This window comes from Rana temporaria, chromosome 3 (assembly GCF_905171775.1).
Source record: "Rana temporaria chromosome 3, aRanTem1.1, whole genome shotgun sequence".
NCBI classification, from domain to species: Eukaryota; Metazoa; Chordata; class Amphibia; order Anura; family Ranidae; genus Rana; species Rana temporaria.
Window position 1 is genome coordinate 15,149,687 of NC_053491.1, and position 18,166 is coordinate 15,167,852.

The window sequence follows — 18,166 nt, forward strand, 5'->3', positions numbered from 1 at the left end:
AAGAATCTTATCCAACACCATAGTTCAAAAGCATCAATTCTTCGGCGTTCAGCCTTCCTTATGGTCCAACTTTCACAGCCATAGGTTACTACTGAGAATATCATAGCTTTGACTATACAACACTTTGTCGGTAGGGTGATGTCTCTGCTTTTTATAATGTGGTCTAGGTTTGCCTTTGCTTTCCTCCCAAGAAGCAACCGTCTCTTAGACGCCTTTCACACTGGGGCGGTTTTCAGACGCTTTAGCACTGGAAATAGCCTCTGCAGAGAGAATAAGTAAAAATGCTTGCAGTCTTTCCATGTAGCTGAGATCCTCCATTCCCTTAATTTGTTTTGTTGCCTATCTCTGGACTCTCCCCAGCTCTATCACATTCCGGCGCATGCGCACAGGGGATTCTCGGCCTAAGGCCCGGCAGACTCCGGACCTTGCCGGGAAAGAAGTCTCCCACGCGCATGCGCGGGAGTGACGACATCGCTGCTCAAAGCCACTTACAGCGCTGGAGCCGCGATACCCGGAAGACACGCAATATTTTGTTGGTTTTGTTAGCAGCCACTTAGCATTGCATGCTATTGCTGAGCCTATCATCTACTAGGACCCCCAGGTTCTTTTCCATCCTAGATTCCCCCCAGCGAGTAACTTGTGCTCGTATTTTTGGCACCCAAATGCATTACTTTACATTACTTTACATTTTTCAACATTAAACCTCATTTGCCATGCAGTTGCCCACCCCATTCATTTGTTCAGATCTTTTTGTAAGGTTTCCACAATTTGTTGTCCTGCTTAAAGCGGATGTGCCACTAAAAAACTATATTAAAAGCAAGCAGCTACAAATACTGCAGCTGCTGACTTTTAATATAAGGACACTTACCTGTCCTGGAGTCCAGCGGTGATCGCAGCAGATGACGAGCCGATCGCTCGTCACCCTGCTGCTCCCCCCTCCATCCACGGTGAGGGAACCAGGAAGTGAAGCGCTCCGACTTCACTGCCCGGTTCCCTACGGCGCATGCGCGAGTCGCGCTGCGCCCGCCGATTGGCTCCCGCTGTGTGCTGGGAGCCGAGTGTTCCCAGCATACAACTGGGGGGGCGACGGGAAGCGGAGGAAAAACCCGTCCTTTGCCCGTATCGTAGGGCCGGAAGTGGGTGCAGATACCTGTCTGTAGACAGGTATCTGCACCCCCCTCCCCCCTGAAAGGTGCCAAATGTGACACCGGAGGGGGGGAGGGTTCCGATCAGCGGGACTCCACTTTAGAGTGGAGATCCGCTTTAAAGCGGTGGTTCACCCTCAATAACAACATTCTAGCATTAAATTAAGCATAGTAGCGCGAACTACAGTATGCCTTTATTTATTTTTTTTGCCCCGTACTCACTGTTTAATCCTATAGTGAAGATTCAGACTCCCCGCGGGGAATGGGCGTTCCTATCCAGAGGGAAGATGATTGACGGCCGGCTATGGCACGTCACGCTCCCCGAAGATAGCCGGAGTAGGTCTCGGCTCTTCACGGCGCTATATGGCGCCTGCGCACAGACTAGGCGCAGGCGCCGTGAAGAGCCAAGTCCTATTTTGGCTATTTCCGGAGAAGCGTGACGCGCCAGAGCCGGCCGTCAATCATCTTCCCTCTGGATAGGAACACCCATTCCCCGCGGGGAGTCTGAATCTTCACTATAGGATTAAACAGTAAGTACGGGGCAACAAATAAAAATAAAGGCATACTGTAGCTCGCGCTACTATGCTTAATTTAATGCTAGAAAAAAAAAAATTATAGGGTGAACCCCCTCTTTAACTTTATATTGTCCGCAAATACAAAGATTGAGCTGTTTATCACATCCTCCAGGTCATTTAATAATAAAGTAAACAGGACTGGTCCCAGGACAGAACCTTGGGGGACCCCACTTTCCACACTAGACCATTCTAGTACTCATCATTTATCCCCCCCCCTTTGGAATTGCCCCTGTAGCCAGTTTTCAATGCAGGTATTCATCCTTTGGTCCATGCCAACAAACCTTAGTTTGTACAGCAAACGTTGGTGGGAAACTGTATCGAATGCCTTTGCAAAATCCAGATACACCACGTCTACAGGCCTTCCTTTATCTAGATGGCAGCCCACTTCTTCGTAGAAGGTTAATAGATTGGTCTGGCAAGAACGATTCTTCATGAATCCATGCTGAATACTGCTAATGATACAGTTTTTATTACAAATATCTTGTATATAGTCCCTTATCATCCCCTTCAAGAGCTTAAAGACTTGCAGAGTTGACGATGCAACTTCAAGTGATGAGGGGTCATCCACATGGGAGTAGAGTCAAAATGTGGGGGGGAGAAAATGATCCACCCAAGTCTGCCAAATTCTAGGGAATCGTGTAATGCAGACGATCGGACATTCCGACAACAAAACAGTGGATTTTTTTTCCGACGGATGTTGGTTCAAACTTGTCTTTCATACACACGGTGGCACAAATGTTGTTGGAAATTCCAAACACCAAGCACACGGTCACGTACAACACGTACAACGGCACTATTAAAGGGAAGTTCAATACCAATCGTGTTAGTAGAAGTTTGGTGAGAGAAAAAGTGCTTTTGAGCCTCGTGCTTTTCAGTCCGTTACAGCGTGATGAATGTGCTATCTTCATTACGTACGTTAGTTTTACCAGACCGAGCGCTTCCGTCTCGTACTTCATTCAGAGCATGCGTGGAATTTTGTGTGTGGGAATTGTCCACACACGATCGGAATTTACGAGAACGGGATTTTGTTGTCGGAAAATATGAGAACCAGCTCTCAAATTTCTGTTGTCGGAAATTCCAACAGCAAATGTCCCATGGAGACTACACGCGGTTGGAATTTCCGACAACAAGCTCCCATCGAACATTTGTTGTCGGAAATTCCGAGCGTGTGTACGGGGCATTACATTATCACAAAGAACAACCTTGACTTCGGCATGGACCATAGCCACCGTTACTCTATATTTAACCTCAACCAGGTTAAGCTGGGAAGATTTCCAGGAGTGGGCGATGGTCTGTTTAGCAGCCCGTTGTTAGACACTCGCTGTTCGTATAAATAAACCACATAGGTCTACAGACCAATAATCTTGCCTAATTCCTAATGGACGCAGACTGTCTCAACAACCCATTACTGCAGTCAGTGATTCACCTAAAACAATTTAATCGAAAATGGTTGCACTTCCTTAAAATGATGAAGCATGGACACAGCTGTGTAATGATCGATGCTTCATAGGGTTCAAAGAAAGTGCAGAATGCCAGAATACGTTGTGGTGCCGTGTGAGGACTTAGGAGCTCTGGGCATCAATTACAGGATTTATTGAATGGAATTTTTCATGTTGCAAGACGGCAATCCCTGGCGCTGTGTGACTGCGATTCTGGGGGTTATTTTAAAAACGTAATACTACTTGCGGCATTAAAGCGGAGGTTCACCCAAATAACATGCATATAAGATAAGATCATATTCTTTATACTTCCAACATGTACAGTATGCCCCTTTTTTTTTTGCTGTACATACCTTATTATGGCTATTTTCCACCCGGCTTCCGGGTACTCATAGGCGTTTCTATGCTGTGCCTCAATGTCACCTGGGACTTCGCCCAGATGATTGACGTCCTTGAGAAAAAGTCCCCCCCCCCCGGCGGATAAGGCCCCCCCCCCTATTGCGTAGGCACGTCACGAGTCACAGAGTTTCCGAAAGTAGCCGAACTGCGAGTCAGCTCTCCACGGCGCCTGCGTACCGACTAGGAGCCGTGTAGAACTGACTCGCAGTTCGGCTACTTTCGGAAACTCAGTGACTTGTGACGCGCCTACGCAATAGGGGGGGGGGCCTTTTTCGAGGGTGGGAACTTTTTCCCAAGGATGTCCGGCGCATAGATACGACGGCGCATAGTAGAACTTATGCGGCGTATAAGAAAATACGTCGGCGTAAGTCGTTCCTGAATCCGGCCCATAATGTTTGGGGGTTTCAGTGAAAAAATTATGATTTGTAAATGTAGGAGAGAAGTGCCAGAATAGGCCCGTATGGAGGTGGGTATAAAAGCCCGTTATTGAAGGGGGTAAATAAGCAGAAGGTCTGCTGACTTCCATCACCCAATCATGTGCAAGCAAAACATTTTTTTTATTTTCCTTGCAAAGTAAAGCCTGACCTCATTTACTAAGCTCTGGAGCAACTGTACTTGCAGAGTGCAACTGTACTTTGCAAAGTGCAAAGTCCATTTGCCTTTAATAAATCAACCCCATTGTGTTTTTTTCAAAATTGTCGCTCTATTTTTGTTTATAGCGCAAAAAATAAAAACCGCAGAGGTGATCAAATACCACCAAAAGAAAGCTCTATTTGTGGGGAGAAAAGGATGTCAAATTTGTTTGGGTGCCACGTTGCACGACTGCGCAATTGTCAGTTTAAGCGGCGCAGTGCCGAATCGCAAAAAGTGCTCTGGTCAGTAAGGGGGTAAAATCTCCCGGGGCTGAAGTGGTTAAGGTTTTCTTTGACCTTGGTTATGAAGGGTTAATATATGACCCCCCCCCCCCCCATGGTGAAGGTGCTTTTCTAGCATCATCAGAGCCCTTTCCAGTGTAGCATTCCTTCTCCTGTGTCTTGCCTGCTCTGCGGCATTTAACACCAGCAGAACATAATGTAATGACTCGGTCCTCTCGGGGGATCACACTGTCACAATATCATCCCTTAATATTTATGACATTCTTGCAGGAATAGAACGCTGAGCAGAACATTTTTTTTTTTTAAACTGATGCTGAGATAATGAAAAGCAGTCTGGAGCCATCTGCTCCTTGCACACACTGTAGGTTGTCTCACCGAATCACAGATCTGGCGTTTCCAGCCGTGCAATCCGTGTCCCCTTACTTGTCATCAGCATGGCCGCTCACGTGCGTTCTGCAAGAGAAAGAGGCGAGCGGAAGTTAAAAGCGACACGAGAAAAAAAAAAAAGAAATCTCCGCCAGGTCTGTCTTAATAAGAGGGCACGCCTGGGCGCTGCCCAGGGGCCCCAGCTGCATAGGGGGTCCCTGCCCTTTCCCCAAACAGCTGGTCCTTGAGAATGGGCTGCCCCAAAAATTTGGACAGCCCAGGCAGAGGCGGCTCTTTAATTAGGCAAATTAGGTGGTCGCCTAAGGCCTCACACTCACAGGGGCCTCGCAGCCACCTAACTTACCAAATGCATTACCCCAGTTTGGAGGGACAGGGGACCTTAACGCTGCTGTGCTCAGGCAGTGTTAAGAGCCCTGACTCAGAAACGGGGCCTCCAGCGTCCCTAACAACAAACAGTGAATATCGGTGACTCCACCCCTTGTGACGTCAATAACCCAGCATGCCTACGTCAATGACATCACAAGGGGGCGGGTTTACCAGGTGACATCACCAGGTAGCCCCTACCCCTTAGTTATTAAAGAGCAGGATCTATGGGGCCGCCTTGTTAAAGGGGGCTTCCAGATTCTGATAAGCCCCCCTACCCGCAGACCCCCACAACCACCGGCCAGGGTTGTGGGGAAGAGGCTCATGTCATTGAATTATTTTTCCCATCATGGGTGTGAGTGGGGCCCCATGTCAAGTTTTGCCTAAGGCCTCACAAAGCCTAGAGCCGCCTCTGAGCCCAGGCTGCCCCTCTACATTCCAGATATCCCCCCAGCACTCTGACCCCTCTACACCATATATATCCCCTACCTCCTACCTACTTGATTTGTGTTTACCTGCACTCTCTCCATTGTAAGGGCCCCAGAACATTACTTTGCCCAGGGGCCCATGATGCTATTAAGACAGCCCTGGTTCACACAACCGTCCGGTGCGACTTCCAGCTCAGTTTTCCTTGCTAAAAGAAAAATTAGTTGTTTAGCGTTTCAGTTTTTGATCAGGTCAGGATTGTATCCTGTTCACAACGGAACACATCTGCGAATCAGATGCGTGCCCATAGACGATAATTGGCCTGAGTTCACGCCTGTGCGTTTTATACGCCGATAAATAAGGTATTTATTTATTTATTTATTGGTAAAAAAAAAATCACAATAAGTGTATATTGATTGGTTTGCACAAAAGTTATAGCGTCTACAAACTATGTGATATTTTTATTTATTTTTTTATTTTTTACTAGCAATGGCGACGATCAGCGATTTTTTGCGGGACTGCGATAATGCGGCGGTAAAATTGGACACTTGACACCTTTGACACTTTTTTTGGGGACCAGTGACACTAATACAGCGATCAGTGCTAAAACATATGAACTGTCACTGTACTGATGACACTGGCTTGGGTGGGGGGGTTAGGGGGCGGGGGGTGTTTGATTCTGTATACCATCTGTGTAATTTTGAAAAATATATATATATTTTTTTTTTCCTGCTTTAAAACATATCCAATAAAAAAAAGAATAAAAAAAAAAAAAAAAAAAGAAAAAATCTAATTTATTCATCAATTTAGGCCGATATGTATTCTGCTACATGTTTTTTGGTAAAAAAACAAACAAAAAAAAAACAAACAATGGCCCAGATTCTGGTAGATCCGCGCAATATTTGCGTGGGCAAAGGGCAACGATTTTTGCTCTGCGCCCACGCAAATATTTCGATTTGCCCGCGATTCACGGAGCAGTAGCTCCGTAAATTGCGCGGGCGCTATGCTAATTTGCCCTGCGTAAGGGCGCCTAATGTAAATGATCCCGCCGGGGGTGGGAATCATTTAAATTAGGCGCGCTCCCGCGCCGAGCGAACAGCGCATGCTCCGGCGGGAAACTTTCCCGACGTGCATTGCGGCAAATGACGTCGCAAGGACGTCATTTGCTTCTAAGTGAACATGAATGGCGTCCAGCGCCATTCACGAATCACTTACGTAAACGACGGGAAATTCAAATTTCACGAGCGGGAAGGGCGGCTATACTTTAGCATTGGCTGCGCCTACTATGAGTAGGAGCAGCCTTATGCTAAAGTCGCCGTACGTAAACTCCGTACCTTGCGTGCGCAGGGCCCGCGCAACTTTTGTGAATCGGTGGTAGTATACAATTTGCATACTATACGCCGATCACAATGGCCGCGCCCCCTAGCGGCCAACGCAAGAATGCAGCCTGAGATATGAAGGCATAAGGAGGCTTATGTCTGTCATATCCTAGGCTGCAGTCCGCGTAGCGATGTTCCTGAATCAGGGGCATTCGCTACGCGGGAGCAAAACAGCTATTGCGCCGCGCAACCTATGGTTGCGCGGGCGCAATAGCTTCTTGAATCTGGGCCAATAAGTGTATATTGATTGTTTTGCACAAAAGTTTTAGCGTTTACAAACTATGTGATATTTTTATTTATTTTTATTCATTATTATTTTTTTTAACTAGTAATGGCAGTGATCAGCGATTTTTTTGCGGGACTGCTATAATGCGGTGGTAAAATTGGACACTTGACACCTGTTGACACTTTTTTTGGGTGCCAGTGACACTAATACAGAGATCAGTGCTAAAACATATGAACTGTCACTGTACTGATGACACTGGCTGGGAAGGGATGAACATCGGGGGCGTTAACTGTGTCCCTAGCCTAGTGTAGTGGGGGGAGGTGTTTGCACTAGGGGAAGGCATGGATCGGTGTTCCTGCTTTACAGAAACACAGGATCCATGCGTTGCAATCAGATCGCCGTTCTGCCGCTGTACGGAAGCTTCGCCAGGTGCTGGCTCTTGCTGTGCATAATCACAGCAGGAGCGGGATGCCCGCAGCGCACGCGTGCCGCCAGAACCCGGAAGTGACAGGTCACATAATAGGTACGTTATCTGGTACAAAGAAAGCGGCTGCTACAGTGGGCGATCTGCAAGTGGTTAAAAGTCACACCAAGGGACAGATTTACAAAGCCGTGTATCAGATATTCACCAAACATACACTGCAGGTGAAACTGTCTGGGGGGTGTGTCTTGTGTAACGATCATGATGCACTGATTTACTACCAAATGAATATTTGGTGAAAGCAGGGCTTTCTTTCAGCGGGAACGTGGAGGAACGCAAGTTCCGGCACCTCCAGCACTGACTGTATGCAGTGGCAGGGGGCAATGGGGTGTGCTTAAAGCGGAGCTCCACCCTAAAGTGGAACTTCCGCTCATCGGATTCCTTCCCCACTCCGGTGCCACAATTGGCACCTTTCGGGGGGGGGGGGGGGACAGGATACTCGGCGAGATGGTATTAAATCACCATTGTGGGATATATATATATATATTTTTTTTTTGCCATATAAATGAAAAAAAGAAAGAAAGAAAACGTTTTCTGAGTTTCAGTTAAAAAGATTTGAAAATAAATAATCTTTCTTCATAAAATTAGGCCAAATTGTATTCTGCTACATTTCTTTAATAAAAATAACCCAAATCACTGTATATTATTTAGTCTGTGTGAAAGTTATAGAGTCCACAAACTATGGTGTATATACATACACACAGTGCCTTGCGAAAGTATTCGGCCCCCTTGAACTTTGCGACCTTTTGCCACATTTCGGGCTTCAAACATAAAGATATAAAACTGTAATTTTTTTTGAAGAATCAACAAGTGGGACACAATCATGAAGTGGAACAAAATTTATTGGATATTTCAAACTTTTTTAACAAATAAAAAACTGAAAAATTGGGCGTTCAAAATGATTCAGCCCCTTTACTTTCAGTGCAGCAAACTCTCTCCAGAAGTTCAGTGAGGATCTCTGAATGATCCAATGTTGACCTAAATGACTAATGATGATAAATAGAATCCACCTGTGTGTAATCAAGTCTCCGTATAAATGCACCTGCACTGTGATAGTCTCAGAGGTCCGTTTAAAGCGCAGAGAGCATCATGAAGAACAAGGAACACACCAGGCAGGTCCGAGATACTGTTGTGGAGAAGTTTAAAGCCGGATTTGGATACAAAAAGATTTCCCAAGCTTTAAACATCCCAAGGAGCACTGTGCAAGCGATAATATTGAAATGGAAGGAGTATCAGACCACTGCAAATCTACGAAGACCTGGCCGTCCCTCTAAACTTTCAGCTCATACAAGAAGAAGACTGATCAGAGATGCAGCCAAGAGGCCCATGATCACTCTGGATGAACTGCAGAGATCTACAGCTGAGGTGGGAGACTCTGTCCATAGGACAACAATCAGTCCCTGTATACTGCACAAATCTGGCCTTTATGGAAGAGTGGCAAGAAGAAAGCCATTTCTTAAAGATATCCATAAAAAGTGTCATTTAAAGTTTCCCACAAGCCACCTGGGAGACACACCAAACGTTGTGGAAGAAGGTGCTCTGGTCAGATGAAACCAAAATCAAACTTTTTGGCAACAATGCAAAACGTTATGTTTGGCGTAAAAGCAACACAGCTCATCACCCTGAACACACCATCCCCACTGTGAAACATGGTGGTGGCAGCATCATGGTTTGGGCCTGCTTTTCTTCAGCAGGGACAGGGAAGATGGTTAAAATTGATGGGAAGATGGATGGAGCCAAATACAGGACCATTCTGGAAGAAAACCTGATGGAGTCTGCAAAAGACCTGAGACTGGGACGGAGATTTGTCTTCCAACAAGACAATGATCCAAAACATAAAGCAACATCTACAATGGAATGGTTCACAAATAAACATATCCAGGTGTTAGAATGGCAAAGTCGAGACCTGAATCCAATCGAGAATCTGTGGAAAGAACTGAAAACTGCTGTTCACAAACGCTCTCCATCCAACCTCACTGAGCTCGAGCGGTTTTGCAAGGAGGAATGGGCAAAAATTTCAGTCTCTCGATGTGCAAAACTGATAGAGACATACCCCAAGCGACTTACAGCTGTAATCGCAGCAAAAGGTGGCGCTACAAAGTATTAACTTATGGGGGCTGAATAATTTTGCACGCCCAATTTTTCAGTTTTTTATTTGTTAAAAAAGTTTGAAATATCCAATACATTTCGTTCCACTTCATAATTGTGTCCCACTTGTTGTTGATTCTTCAAAAAAAATTACAATTTTATATCTTTATGTTTGAAGCCTGAAATGTGGCAAAAGGTCGCAAAGTTCAAGGGGGCCGAATACTTTCGCAAGGCACTGTATATATATTAAAATTGATCATTCAGTACACAATGCACATGAATGGATGCCATTCATTAAAATGATTGCTTATGTTGCGCACTGCTCCTGTTGAACAGGCGCTGCTGTAAATTTAGTGGGGGTCTGAGCTGTTATTTGGCTCAGACTAACGATTAATGGCAAATTTAGCCTTTGTTCCAGCCATGGCGGTGCTGAGAGTTCCACCATTGTTCGCCTGGGGGTGTCATTACCACCCCAGGCCAAGGGTGGCGGCAGAAAAGTCAGGGTGTATTGGGTGTCCCCCTCGGCAGTGAATCAGTGGGAGTGGTTGCCTCGCTGTGCATGCTGGGGAGGGGTACTTAAGGGACAGACGCCTTTGGCGGGGGGGTCTGTCGTCCCACATGCCTCGTGGCCCGCCTGGCCTGGGGTTGCGTGTTCTAAATCCTGTCTCCGGGACCACGTTGGTCTGGGGTTGCGGCTTCGCCTGGTTGGCCCAGTAGTCAGACTGGAACCTGCCTTTTTGAAGAGGTGATCCTGTGCTGTCCAATCTGCGGCAGGAAGCCACTTGGTGAAGGAAGCCAGGGGAGGACCTATCCTGGAGAGGACCATGCAAGAGGCTGGTATCTTGGGAGTAGGCCTGGAAACTTCATCGAAGGATGCACGGCACACGAGGGGCTTGATAGTGTCGCCTGTCGAGTCTAAAGTTTTGCTAAAACTAAGCTGGAGAGATCCGGGTGCTGAATCCTGTGGCCGGGGATTTTGGACCAAAAGTGTCTCCTCATAAAGGAAGGTCTGTGTCAGAGACTGTACTTTATTCCGTGCGCCATCCTGGCTGCCAGGCCAGTGAGAGGGACCAATCCGGGTGAGCAATACCCACTGGGGTAGATTCAGGTATCTCTGCCTAAAGTTACGGCGGCGCAGCGTAGTGTATTTACGCTACGCCTCCGCAACTTACAGGAGCAAGTGCTGTATTAAAATGCAGCCATGTCCCCCACATATGCAGCCATGTCCCCCACATATGCAGCCATGTCCCCCCACATATATGCAGCCATGTCCCCCACATATATGCAGCCATGTCCCCCACATATATGCAGCCATGTCCCCCAAACATATGCAGCCATGTCCCCCACATATATGCAGCCATGTCCCCCACATATATGCAGCCATGTCCCCCATATATGCAGCCATGTCCCCCCACATATATCCAGCCATGTCCCCAAACATATTGCAGCCATGTCCCCCCACATATTGCAGCCATGTCCCCCCACATATTGCAGCCATGTCCCCCCACATATTGCAGCCATGTCCCCCCACATATATGCAGCCATGTCCCCCCACATATATGCAGCCATGTCCCCCCACATATATCCAGCCATGTCCCCAAACATATTGCAGCCATGTCCCCCCACATATATGCAGCCATGTCCCCCCACATATTGCAGCCATGTCCCCCCACATATTGCAGCCATATCCCCCCACATATATACAGCCATGTCCCCCCACATATTGCAGCCATGTCCCCCATATATGCAGCCAATTCCCCCCACATATATCCAGCCATGTCCCCAAACATATGCAGCCATGTCCCCCATACCTAATGATGATGCAGCCGCCACGTTAATCACCGTGCGGTGAACATTACAGGCAGCTTTCGTTTGAATAGCTGTTTTCCCTGCCACGCCGTGTAAAGGACACTCCCCCTTGCTCGGGATTAGACAGATCCGTCCAAGGGGGAGTGTCTATACACGGTGCGGTGGGCAAAACAGCTATTCAAACTAAAGGTGCCTGTAATGTTCGCTGCACGGTGATTAACGCGGCAGCGGCGGATTTGCGATATACGACGGCGGCGGCGAGGGTGGGCAAGTATTCTATTTAGGCATCGGGGGTATTTGCAAGTACTCCCGCAAACACTCGGTATCGGTCCCGATACCGATACTGGTATCGGTATCGGGACAACCCTACTGATAACGAGTGTGAATTGATTTGTTCTTCGGTCCTTCTTTATTTACTAGAATTTATTTTATAAATGGATTTTTTTTTCTTTTGTAATCCACATAAAGCTCAGAGAATAGACGATGGAATCAATTCACATCTCCTCTAAGTCATCCTGTTTTCCCCAGGAGGCTCAGCAGGAACAACACTTTTAGTCTCCTTGTACCGACTGCTCACGTCATTACCAATCACACTTTGCAAAATATGGTCCAGCTGTGAATTGTCAATGGGACCCTGAATGCGAGCCGCTCATTAAATCCTAAGCATCCATTCCCTTGCAGAGGAGGCTGCGGATCTCAGAGCGCTGCCTTCTGTTTAGTTTAACTTCAGTGCTTTGGTTAGAGCAACTTGCCAGCAGACAATGGCCCGGATTCACATACATTGGCGCATATTTATGCCGGCGTAGCGTATCGAATATACGCTACGCCGACGCAGCGCAGAGAGGCAAGCACTGTATTCACAAAGCACTTGCTCCCACTCGCTCTCAAATCTACGCTGGGTTTCCTCGGCATAAGCCAGTGTAGGTGGAAGTTGGCGTGAGCCATGCTAATGAGGCGTGACCCCATGCAAATGATGGACCAAGCATCATAGAAGTACTTAAAACGAACGGCGCATGCGCCGTCATGTGGCCGCATCCCAGTGCGCATGCTCAGAATCACGTCGAAACAACTTCCTAAGATACGTCGAATCACTGCCTACGACATGAACGTAACCTACGCCTAGCCATATTCACGTACTACGTAAAGGACGTAAAATATGACGGCTGTGTTCCCTGGTCCATACCTTTGCATGACTTGCACCTCCTATATGGGGAATAAATTTACGCCGAACGTACGACTTACGCAAACCGCGTATATTATGCGCCAGGCGCAAGTACGTTCGTGAATCGGCGTATCTCCCTCATTTGCATATGTGCATAGAAAATCAATGGGAGCGGCAAATGCGCCCAGTGTAAATATGCGCCCACGATACGACGGCGTAGGCAAGTTACATCGGTCGTAGGAAGCCTATTTTTAGGCGTATCTAGTTTTGTGGGCACGGCGCACAGATACGACGGCGCATAGTTACACTTACGTGGCGTATCTCGAGATACGTCGGCGTAAGTGCTTTGTGAATCCGGGCCAATCACACTACCCGTGGCTCTTGGGTTTTAACAAATGATTGGAACTGTTAGCAATCGGTATATTACTCCTGTAGCGCTCACCCCTGAAAGGGCGCGATGGGTGGTCCTAAAGGTTCTTTCTCAAGCTAGTGTATCTGAAGCCAGGCACACAGCCCCAGTCACTAAACATGCGCATTCGTTTTCGTCCGAATAACGGGGATATTCGCGTTCGTTATAACAAATGCGAAGAATCCGAAATCCGAAAGATCCGACTTAAAAGATGCTTTATTTTCGTTTCATTGCGACAACAGTTCAATATAGATAGAAGATTCAACATGACGGTGACAATAGCGATCTGTCTATCGAATCTGCGGTCGAATGTGCCTAACCTAACTCTATGGCCCAGATTCACAAAGAGTTACGCCGGCGTATCAGTAGATACGCTGACGTAACTCCGAATCTAAGCGCCGTCGTATCTTAGGGTGCAATATTTCCGCTGGCCGCTAGGTGGCGCTTCCATTGCGGTCGGCGTAGAATATGCAAATGAGCCGTTACGCCGATTCACGAACGTACGCTTGCCCGTCGCAGTAAATTTACGCCGTTTCCGTAAGAGATACGTGGCGTAAAGATAAACATGCCCCCTAGGTGGCGTATCCAATGTTAAGTATTGCCGTCGTTCCAGCGTCGCAATTTGAAAATTTTACGTCGTTTGCGTAAGTCGTCCGCGAATGGGGCTGGACGCCATTTACGTTCACGTCGAAAACAATGACGTCCTTGCGACGTCATTTACCGCAATGCACGTCGGTAAATTTTAGGGACGGCGCATACGCAGTACGTTCGGCGCAGGAACGCGCCTAATTTAAATGATCCACGCCCCCTACCCGGATCATTTGAATAAGGCGGGCTTGCGCCAGGGGATTTACGCTACGCCGCCGCAACTTTACAGGCAAGTGCTTTGTGAATCAAGCACTTCCCCGTAAAACTTGCAGTTTTGCACGAAACTACGTGAATCTGGCCCTATTAGTCCAAGATTATTCGACATAGAGAGAAAAGATTCGACATTATAGAGACATGAAGATTCTATGAAGCAGCTAAAAACATACGATCGTCGCGAGTGGACATTTATGGTCAAATGCTCGGCCCATAGGCTATAGAAGAATTCTTATGTTGGCTGACTAGTAATAATAATTAATAAATATAACCATTACTAGTCAGACAACATTAGAATTCTACTATAGCTTGTAGGCGGGACATTCGACCGGAAATGTACGATCGCGGCGTCGTACAGTTTAGCTGCTCCGTCGAATCTTCTTAGAACATTCGACAGACACCATAAGCCAGGGGTGCCCAAACTTTTTTCAAAGAGGGCCGGATTTCATGAAGTGAACATGCGTAAGGGCCGACCATTTTGCCTGACATTCTTTGAACCATTAAAATTTGGTCTAAGTGTGTTCGTCCGAGCAACTAATACATCACCCAACAAGAATTCTCTTGCCTTTCGTGGCTGTGTGTGGTGAAGAGATGATCTCAGCACACACCTTCACTTTAGGAAGGAAGTTTCAGGGGGAAAAATGTAAATAAAGAACTGTGAAGCAAAATAAGGGTCATGCCCATCAATGCAGCCCAACCAGTGCCCATCTGCAGCCTCTCCATTGCCATGAATGCAGCCTAATCGATGCCCATCTGCAGCCTCGGAGGGCTGGACGAGTGCCAACAGATTACATACAGGAGAATCTCCTGTTTACACAGCAGCCTCTTTAATACAATGTCCCGCCTCCTATGATGGACAGAGGAGTCGTCCAATGGCAGCCCAGGAGACGGGACTTCATATTACAGATACCACTGAGTAAACAGGAGGTTTTTTCTGTATGTAACTTGACAGCACTTGTTCCTCCTCCCTGTCCTCTCCGAGGCAGCGCTGATAAATACAGTGGGCCAGATTCAGGTAGCTTTGCGCTTTTCTTATGGAGGCGCAGCGCACCGTTTTGCCGGTGCGCCTCCGTAAATTTCCTGCGCTACGCTTGATTCACGGAGCAGTAGCTCCGTAAATTGCGTGGGCGCTCCTGAAAAATGCCCGGCGTAAGAGCGCGCAATTTAAATGATCCCATAGTGGATCATTTAAATTAGGCGCGTTCCCGCCCTGAACGTAGTGCGCATGCTCCGTCGGGAACTTGCGGTAAATGACGTCGCAAGGACGTCATTTGCTTTAAAGTGAACGTGAATGGCGTCCAGCGCCATTCACGATTCACTTACGCAAACAACGTCATTTTTCAAAAACGCGACGCGGGAACAACGGGTATAAGTAGCATTGGCTGCCCCTGCTAATAGCAGGGGCAGCCTTACACAAAAACCGATGTGCGCAAACGCAAAGGGCTCGCGTAGGGTTGTGAATCGGCGTTAGTATGCAATTTGCATACTATACGCTGACCACTACGGGAGCGCCCCCTAGCGGCCATCGTAAGAATGCAGCCTACGATATGACTGGCATAAGAGCCTTATGCTAGTCATATCTTAGGCTGCAGTCGGCGTAACGAGGTTCCTGAATCAGGAGCATTCGAAACGCCGGCGCAAGTAAGCAATTGCGCTGCGTAACTATGGTTACGCAGACGCAATTGCTTTTTGAATCTGGGCCAGTATATATCCAAATTACCAGGGGGGGTCACATTAAACTGGAACGGGGCCGCAACTGGCCCCCGGGGCGGACTTTGGACATGCCTGCCATAAGCCTTCAATTGACAGATTCGACCTTAATTCGGATTTTCAGACGAATGCATTTTTTTAACGAAACAAAATAAATAAAAAGTAGGGAGTAACTAAATAAATGTATTTTTCAGACGAAACCGAAATGAAATATTTCAGTGTGCACATGCCCCCAGCTACTGCAGCTGGGATTTTGATGAACCGCTGTAGAAGCACAGCTGGACTTCCCAGAAGGGCAGCAGCCCCTCAGGCTAGAATAACTCCTCTAATCCAGGCCTCAAACTATTGATGCACCCCAAGCTACCTACTCTACCTACTAGGCACCCTCCCCCAGGGATTGGACCGGGGCCACATAAATATTCACACTGTAGATTTGACTCTTTCAGCCCACTAATTTCTAGAACCATCCAGAAGGCAGGGGGAAGAAGTCAAACCCACAACCTGTAAAACTCAGAGCAGACCAGAGCAATCACAAGCAGCTCAAATCATTACAGATGAACTAAAATAACTTAACCACTTAGGCTGCATTCATTCATACGCCCGACGCAGAAATACGCTGGAGGGGTGATTAACATTGTCGGCTATGGAGATGGTTCACATCTCCACGCCGAACGCCTGAAGCTCAAAACAAGTCCCTGACCCTTTTTTCAGGCAGCTTTCGGCGTTCGGCATAGCCGACAATGTTAATTACCCCTCCGGCGTATTGTAAGCTAAAAAACGCTGCGTTTTGTCGCGGCAAATTGCGGGACAAAACGCCGCAATTTGTCGCGGCAAATCGTGGTACAATACGCCGCGTTCAGGTGTGAATGCAGCCTTAAAGGGGTTGTAAAGGTAATTTTTTTCCCCCCTAAATATCTTCCTTTCCCTTAGTGCAGTCCTCCTTCACTTACCTCATCCTTCCATTTTGCTTTTAAATGTCCTTATTTCTTCTGAGAAATCCTCACTTCCTGTTCTTCTGTCTGTAACTCCACACAGTAATGCGAGGCTTTCTCCCTGGTGTGGAGTGTCGTGCTCGCCCCCTCCCTTGAGGGGGGAAAGGGCGAGCAGGAGAATCAGGACGCTCACTAACACACAGCTCCTTTCTCTATCTGCAACATAGAGAGCATCCTGACTCTCCTGCTTGCCCACTCCCCCCTCAAGGGTGACACCTAACGGCCAGACTACCAAAGTTCCCAACTGAGTGTGAGTACGAGCCACAATCAATAAACAATAACTACAGCACATGTTGACTCGCCATGTTCTCCATTTGTTTCTCCAGATCCCTGGAAAAATACAGAAAGATACAAACCTAATTACCCTAAAACTATCTACAACATTTACAAGCCCTGCGTAACAGGGCCATCCACTAAGCAGGAGTATTAGTCAATGTATAAATGTTTTTTATATAGAATATAGGCTCTGGGACACAAAGTGAGCTCCGAATTTTCGTTGGCGCGTCACCGCCATCCCTCTCTCCACGGGTTCCCGGCTCTTGATTGGATAGATTGATAGCAGCCCAGCCATTGGCTCCCACTGCTGTCAATCAAATCCAGGGGCTAAGTTCGGCATTCGTGCCTGTGGACTCAAATGCTGGACTCGGGAGCACGCACGGAAGGTAACCCCCTTGGGAGATCGCTTTTCAGAGGGGGGTCATCCGATGCGGGGAGGAGCCGTGAGAGCTGACAGGGGCCCTCAGAAGAGGAGGTTCGGGGCCACTCTGTGCAAAACGACCTGCACAGTGGAGGTAAGTATAACATAACAAAAAAACGACAACCACTATTCCCTACAGGTAAGCCTATAATAAGGCTTACCTGTAGGTATTGTAAATATCTCCTAAACCTCTACGGTTTAGGAGTTGTTCGCCGTATACGCAGATGCGGACATAATCGGCGCATGCGCACTGAAGAAAGGGCACAATCCATGACGTCTCTATAGTGCTTGTGCCGTGACCGTCGGCTTCCCTGCTCATGGGCGGGAGTGACGTCACATGACTTTGGCCAATAGCAGAGCCGGAGTCCACGGCCCCAGAAGGAAGAGGGGTTGAAGATGGACGCGATTAGACAGCGGGGACAGTGCTGACATCGCGGGCTTCTTCTGCAGGTAAGTGACACATAATGGGCTAGTACATGATGCATACTAGCCCATTATGCTTTTACTTTGCAGGGAACAAAGAGGAGGTAAAACCCATCAGGGTTTACTTCCTCTTTAAGGTTGATTGAAAGAGTTTAGTTCCACTTTAGGGCTTTAAAGTGGATGTAAAGCCGCTCTCATCCTTTCTAAACTCCTGCCATAGTGCTGATCTATAAGGATATAGACGCCTCCTGCATGTATCCTTACCTGTCACATGTCTCCCCTCTGTCTGTAATAAGAACTGAAAAACTGCAGATTCTGTG

The 18,166-nt window shown here is 47.5% G+C and overlaps 1 protein-coding gene across 1 annotated transcript in view; it reads right to left on the reverse strand.

The window, feature by feature from the left end:
- The window catches only part of LOC120931124 (gonadotropin-releasing hormone II receptor-like), a 79,943-nt gene that overhangs the window by 39,293 nt on the left and 22,484 nt on the right, over positions 1-18,166 (reverse strand). The window contains exon 2 of the mRNA XM_040342288.1: positions 4,809-4,886. The gene's annotated coding sequence lies outside the window, so the exon portion shown is untranslated. The remainder of the gene's footprint in view (positions 1-4,808; positions 4,887-18,166) is intronic.